This window comes from Mastomys coucha, unplaced genomic scaffold (assembly GCF_008632895.1).
Source record: "Mastomys coucha isolate ucsf_1 unplaced genomic scaffold, UCSF_Mcou_1 pScaffold20, whole genome shotgun sequence".
Lineage (NCBI taxonomy): Eukaryota > Metazoa > Chordata > Mammalia > Rodentia > Muridae > Mastomys > Mastomys coucha.
The window spans coordinates 120366140-120373424 of NW_022196903.1; the positions used below are offsets into that span (position 1 = coordinate 120366140).

Below are 7285 nucleotides of genomic sequence, written 5' to 3' on the forward strand. Positions count from 1 at the left end.
TGATGAAGAAGCACTTAGCCAATTACGGGCGGTGCCATCCCTAGGCATTCTGGCCTGGGCTATATAAAGTAGCTGAATGTAAATCTAGGAGCAACCAGGAAGCAGTGTTTCTCCATATTTACTGTTTCCAGCTCCTGCCTTAAGCCTTGGCTTCCCTTCAGAATAGGCTGAAATCTCTAATAGGAGATAAAGCCTTTTCTTCCTCACGTTGTTTTGGAATGTGTTTCCCCATTGCAACAGAAAGCTAACTGGGAGTGTTTCGCAAAGAAACACAATAGCCAAACCTTTGACTCCATGGATCAGAATGAAAATCTCATGTATTCTTCCCAAACTTCAAAATACTGTGCTCTCCCATAAGCCATGAATTCTAGGACTGCCCCAGACCCCCTTGCCAGAAAGGAAATGCATTTTGGAAGCAGCTATTCAAACTTTGCTTTGACTGAATACATTGCTTCTGCTGCTTCAATCCATATTTCATTTCCTCCCAGGATTTGGAAATGGACACCAAACTCTTGTTCCCAGTTCCTATTCAACTGGGTCAAGAGTCACTGTGGGAGGGATGGAGAAGTTATGAAGAATTCAAACCAGGAGTCTGGCAGGACCAGATTTGCCTTTTTTACAGATTGTTGGGCCACAGAGGGTAGGATACATGAGCAAAATAACAGATAATCCTACCCTCAAGGGTTTAAAACTTACCTGAATGGATTCTGAATACCTCCAGTAAGAAGAAGGTGGAGGAGGAAGAGGAGGAGGAGGAAGAGGAAGAGGAGGAGGAGGAGGAGGAGGAGGAGGAAGAGGAGGAGGAGGAGGAGAAGGAGAAAGAGAAGGAGAAGGAGAAGGAGAAGGAAGAAGAAGAGGAAAAATATGCGCTTGCTGGCTCATAAAATAAAAGCCTGGGAACTCGGAGAGGGAGGAGAGGATCTTGCTTCACGGAAGCTTCGAGGGAGGTGCTGAGGACTGGGCTTGGCCAACTTACTCAGCACTTTGGAGCTCAAATTTCTTTTTAAGTAATTAACTATTTGAAGTGTGTGTGTGTGTGAGTGTGTGAGTGTGTGTGTGTGTGTGTGTGTGTGTGTGTGTGTACATGTCACAGCATGTGTGGAGATCAAAGAAGAAGTTCTAGGAATCTGATTCCTCTTCCCATCTTGTTGAGGCAGGATCTCTCTCTCATTCCCACAGAGTGGTGTACTCCAGGCTGGCCAACTTCTGAGGTTCTAGGTGATTCTGTCTCCTGCCTCACTAGAGCATGTTTAGGATTATAAACTCACACCATTGGACCCAGCATTTTCTGTAGGTTCCAGGGATCAAACTCAGCTAGTCCTAGTCAGGGTTGCACAGCGAGAGACTTTACCTGCTGAACCTTCATCCCATCGTTGAACTGAAAATTCTTACCTATAAGAGTGGGATAATGCCCATTCCCAGCTCCCAAAGCTGTTCTAAGAATTAAGTGATGTGTCTTGCATCTCTGAACTACAACGCTTACTTATACCAAGAGGAAAATGAATGACACTGGCTTCTTTGCCACTTGTCAGTCATACATATTCATTCTTCAGGACCCCTTTATAAGCAAGGGAAGGGGCACCCAGTCTCACAGCTGGAAGGAGTTTCCACACACATTCTTCATCCAAGTGGCCGTCTTGTCTCCAACTGTCCACTTTCCAGGGTTGCTTCACTTCTCCATTGTAAGGTTCCTTAGTCTGCTGCTGGGCTGCAGGGATTTGTTATCTGTGGGGATGAAGTCAGACTCCCTCCCACTGCATCTTCGTCCATAGTTTGGCCTCTTAGAGCCACTCAGAATGAACTCACTCCCGTTTCCATTTGACAGCACTGTGGGAGTTGACGGACAGCTGTCAGGTTCCTCTAGGTATCAGCCTTCACAGGTGTTGGAACTGCCTTGTGACATGGTTTCTGGGACAATTCACTAACCCAGTGTCCTAACTGGTTTCCCCACTACTTCGTCAGTATCCTCTTTAACATGAGGGTGCCACCTTGCTGCGGCCACTTCTAAACAGAGAAAGTGTAAATATTCAAGAGGGGCAGCATTTGAAACCAAGCGTGTTTGTAACATAGGGTAATGCATACCTATCAAAGCTGTGTTTTCAAAGACTATATAGTGACATGGGGAAAACAGTCCTTGTCTAATGAGTAAGTAATTTATTCTACAGTGCAAGGGAATCAGCTCCAGGGTCTTGCATGTACTAGGCAGCCTATTTACTTCAGCTATACCCCCAGCCTCAATGCCAGGTTCATTAGTGCAGAATGTAAGTGCATGCACATACCTCACTTTAGAGAGTTCTCTCCATGTTTCTCCTTGAGGCATGCAAAATAAAAAACTAATGAACAAACAAACAAAAATCAACCAACAAACCAACCAATTCAGCCAACCGAACAAACCTTCAGGACTATATAGCAAGAAGACAATGATTTGTTTATGTTGTGTGTAATTTTAAAACTCCATGGTATCACCTTCTAGGGCCCCACTCTCAGCTCAGCTTCAAGAACCTGCTGCTGCTGGTCCGAGTCCCGACATAGCTCTGCCAATGGCCAGCTAGCTCTCTGACCGCCTGGAGCTGCAATTGCTCCCCCAACCCCTCACAGCTAGCTCCACCAAATTTCCAACAACCACCCAGGTTGTGCCCTTCCTCTTGCCTACCTGAGTCACCTTGGAGAGAAAACACCAGACAGCCTTGGTATTTTAAAAATAGCCAGATAACTCAATGGCTAAGTGAAGAATATCCTCCTTGCTTACGGAGGCTACAAACTATCGGTGTCCAGAGACCTACATTTCTCGTGCTCCTCTCCCCAAAGCCTAGTTGAAAAGCCCATTCTCTATATCTTTCCCTCCCCTTCCTCCTGGGAAACCAGAAATCTCACCTCTATACCTTTGCCCAGCGATTGGCTTCTGCTATCTTTATTGACATAATCAAGAGACAACTAGGGAACTAGATTTTAGTTATCAGCTCCTCCCTCTATGGTTTAATATGGTGAGGGTACAGTAAGTTTTCTTTCTATCACTCTGCTCTTTGTGATGTTGACTGCATTTTTCTTTCACGATTTAAAAAGAATTACAGATTTGACAGTGCAGGAGAAACATGGTACCCATAACAAGCCACGATGCTCAAGTGCCAACAAGGCCAGCAACAGCCCTGGCCTCACCATCCTCGCTCTTAACTAATTCCCTTAAGGTTTGTTCTTTTATTATTATTATTATTACTGTCTGTTCATTTGTCTTGCATCTGGATCAAGAATTGTTTCTTTGGTCACCCTGAAATTTTCTTCATAAAATTCTTGAGATTTTTTTCATGTCGTTTTGCTTTAGTACTTTAAAGAACTGAGATTTTTTTTGATTTGTTTTTTCTTTTTTAACCACAATAAGGAACCTTTGTTTCCTTCCATTCCACCAAGCTGTGTTTCTTTTGGCTTTTTGTTGGTGGGAACCCATGACAGCCTGTTAGTTACTCTTCTAGCTTTGTGTCAGTCCACATGTGCAAGCTGACAAACCATTTGTGTCACTGGGCCCAAACAAGGGCTGGTGGGATCCTGTTCATTCCTTCCCTGAGTTAATGAGACTCTATTGGCTTTCTGGATACAGTGGTTAGTCCAAAGACACCTTCAACCAGTAGGTCCTTCAGGCTGGCTACCCAGCTTATAAAACGTATTGTCCACAGCCCTGCTGAGAAACTCGCTAAAAAGAACCTTGTGAGTTTTGGATATGTTTCAAAGGAGAAAAACATGAGACGATGATAGCATGGTGTGGTTTGTTCTACATCGCTTGCCCAGGCTGCTGGAGATCACCACTTCCTTTGCTAAGTGATTACAATCTCTTTAATAATGCAGGTTAGAGTTTGCTGTGGATCAAAGCTAAGCTAAGCTGTGCAATGCAGCATTTCACTAACCTACACATTCCTTGCTTTCAACAACTCAGAGAGTTGCCCATCACTAATCCTTTGGCATGAATACCAAGACTCCTGCAAAATTCCTGACGATGGCTCTGTGATTAAATCTCCTAAGTTCTTTCCATCCCCAGGAATCTGCCTTAGATCCAAGGTGGGTATTCATTTTTCATGAATCTTCACACCCAGGGCTGCAATTTCCTCTTCCCCATACTCATACCACCCTTTCCCCTTGGAACATTCTTCTTGGAGACAGAGTTGTTGGAAGCTAGGTAGGTCTTGGGTAACTCTAGCTGTTTGTCCGTCATCTGCTAACATTGCATCATCTGCTCCGAGCACTGGCCCTGGCTCTTCCTGCTTCTTCCTGTTCCCAATGCACTTGCACAAAGTTGCCCCTGCTGTCGCTGGGCAGTTTCTGCAAGTCCCAGGCTTGTCTGGGGCCAGCCTTGTAATGTTACAGTCTTGGACACCTCCCCGTTCCCTTTGGTTATGTTTCCCTCTTTCCCCTTTGAAAACCCAAGCATGGGGTCTGGAGAACCTCTCTTCACTTTCTAGTCAAGTCAGGGCCACCGGTGAATACATTGTGAGAATTTAATTTTGGAAATGTCGCTGCTTTAATATGGCTACCATGCTCTTTGGAAGAATACATCAGTAAGAAGAGAATGAAAGTTTTTAGATTTACATCATACGACAGCTCCAAGGGGAGTGAGGTGAGCAGCCGACCCAGCGTTGTGCCTTTTAGGATGAATACACTAAGCTTCCCCGGGAAACTGTGTGACAAGTGATTTATTTTTAAAAAGTGTTTCTTCGATGCCTTAAGCAGGGATGTGGAGGAAGGGTTAGCTTCTGTTTATTGTGCAAGGAGAAAGAGGGGAGAGGAGAGAGACCAGAGAAAGAAGGAAACTGGAGCTAGGTTTCCAGCTGCATCATCTTTGGACCAATCCTTTAAGCGCTCTTCTGGTTTTAAGGGAGAGAATGAAGCATAGGTTAAGTGACTTTTGATAGCTTTGCTCACGACCCAGAACCTAAAGCCGGGAGTCAGACCCAGGAGGCACAACTGGACCATTCACTCTCACAGGTGAACGGGCATAGGGTAGCTTATGGGTCCAGGAATGTGGATCATGGTGATCATTTAAGAATTCAGATTTTCCACCAAATTCTAGATTGGTAGCTTCTTTTGAACATTTCAGGACCCACATTTTTTGCTTGGTAGGAACCCTTAACATCGTGCTCAATCCCTTCAGAGAGTGGGCTCACTCCAGCTGCTAACATTCACCATTGACTTTGTCTATTTACATTCTCTACTTTGCCTTGATAGACATCTGAGTCTGGAGTGCTGCTTCCCCACTTCCCGCGGACAACTCGTTGCTTTTCCTGGTTTCCAAGAGAAAGACTTCGGCCTTGTAGAAAAGGAGAAAACAAAGACAGCAAAAGTCAACTATGTGATTAAGTCACTATGATACACCGAGGTTAACGTTGTTATCCCTCTGGAAAATGGCAGCCCAGAAACTCGAGAGGTTCTGAAATGCCTGGGCTTCATTTCCTCAGCTCATCTCTGGCCCCTTCATTCCCAATGACGTATCTACTTTCAGCACTGTGTTCTCAGACCACAGAGTCTAATGAGAACACCATCGGAGACCATAGAACCTCTAAGAGTGGGTTCTGGGATGTCAGGGCACCAGCAAGGAGAGCATTTCCTGTGAACTCTGGAAGAAGTCAGAGGAAAATGAGGCTCTGTAGAGCGGAGGTAGGATCTGAAAGGCTAGGTGAAGGGAAACACTGCTTATGTGTTCATTCTATGATGTCTGTGATAGCTTGCTGGATACTTTCTTATATATACTGTGTCCATTATCACAGGTAACTAGGCAATGGTAACTCGGGCAACTCAAGTGATCCTGATGGTAGGAATTCGTATATGAGCAGATAGACAAATGTCTTTACTACCCAGGACTTGCGTGTTAGTAAAGAGGCTGGAAGAGAGAGCTGGGATGAGGGCACAGATGCTGTGCTGAAGTTTTCTACGTGGTCCTGGTGGGCTTCAGCAGATCAGAGTACCAACAGAAATCTGGACAATAAAGATTGTCCTTGAGGTTTCAGATGGGACAAGGACTGTGTTAGGAAAGGATCTGGGGACATTCGTGTAACATTCAATAGAGTCTCTGGGCTTTTTTTTTTTTTTAAATATTTATTTATTTATTTATTTCATGTATGTGAATACACTGTTGTCGTCTTCAGACACACCAGAAGAGGGCATCGGATCCCCATTACAGATGGTTGGGAGCCACCATGTGGTTGCCGGGAATTGAACTCAGGACCTCTAGGAAAAGCAGTCAGTAAGTACTCTTAACCGCTGAGAGAGCTGTCCAGCCTGTCTCTGGGCTTTTTAACAAGGTTGGGACTGGGAAGCCGTCTGCCAATCTTGAAGTGAACTAAGTGCATTTTTAAACTACCAGATTCATGTGGGTCTCAGAGGGTCAGGGGTAGAATGTAGTGGTTTGAACCGAAACATTTTCAACAGGCTTGTGTTTTACATGCTCAGACACCAGCTGTAGTGCTCTTTTAAGGACTATGGAGCCTATAGAAGGGGGCACTGGGAACTGGAGTGGTGACACAGTGGTTAAGAGCACTTACTGCTCTAGGAGAGAATTTTGGTTCCCAGAACCTACTTCAGGCATCTCACAACTACCTATTACTCCAATTCTAGGGGGTCTGACACCATCTTCTGACTTCTATGGACACTTGTATGAATTTGATACACATAAACTCATACAGGTACACACACACACACACACACACACACACCACAAAAATAAAACCAAATAAATAAAAAGAAGAAGGTGGGGGGCATGAATGGCAAAAGTAGACCACCGGAGGAGAGTCTTTGAAGGTTTATGTATTTCTGATTCTGGCTTTCTTCCTTGGGAAATTCAATGGATGAGCCTCTCCCCCCCCCCCAAGTTCCCACTGACACAACTGTTCCTGCCATGATGAACCGAAATCTCTGAAACCACTGGACAAACTAAAAATGTGCACCCTTATGTTGCTTTTGTTAGGTAGTTGTTCATAGTAACTCCCCACACACCTTGTGTGTGAACATGTGTGTGGTGTGTTTGCTCGAATGCACACTTACAGGCGCATACATGTAGGAGTGAAAGAGGCAGTAATGACAGAAAGTGGGACCCATTTGTGTCCCACAAAGAAGTGAAAACAACTGTACCTGTGTGGAAGAATAGGAGACAGAGTGTGTCCCGAAGGACAAAGCCATGAGCAGAGAGCAGGAGAGATGGCTCAGTGCTGAAGAGCAGTTACTGCTTTATCAGAGGAGTTCAGATCCCAGCGCCCGTGGCTGTAGAAATATAGCTCAGTAGTTAAAAGCATTCTCTCCTTTTGTA

General features: G+C 44.8%; 1 long non-coding RNA gene across 1 annotated transcript; it reads left to right on the top strand.

The window, feature by feature from the left end:
* The first annotated feature begins 4882 nt into the window (after positions 1-4882).
* On the top strand, positions 4883-6166 carry LOC116098345. Its single transcript, XR_004121815.1, has 3 exons — positions 4883-4971; positions 5212-5640; positions 6129-6166. It is a non-coding gene; the product is annotated as an uncharacterized LOC116098345 (long non-coding RNA).
* The last annotated feature ends 1119 nt before the right edge of the window (positions 6167-7285 follow it).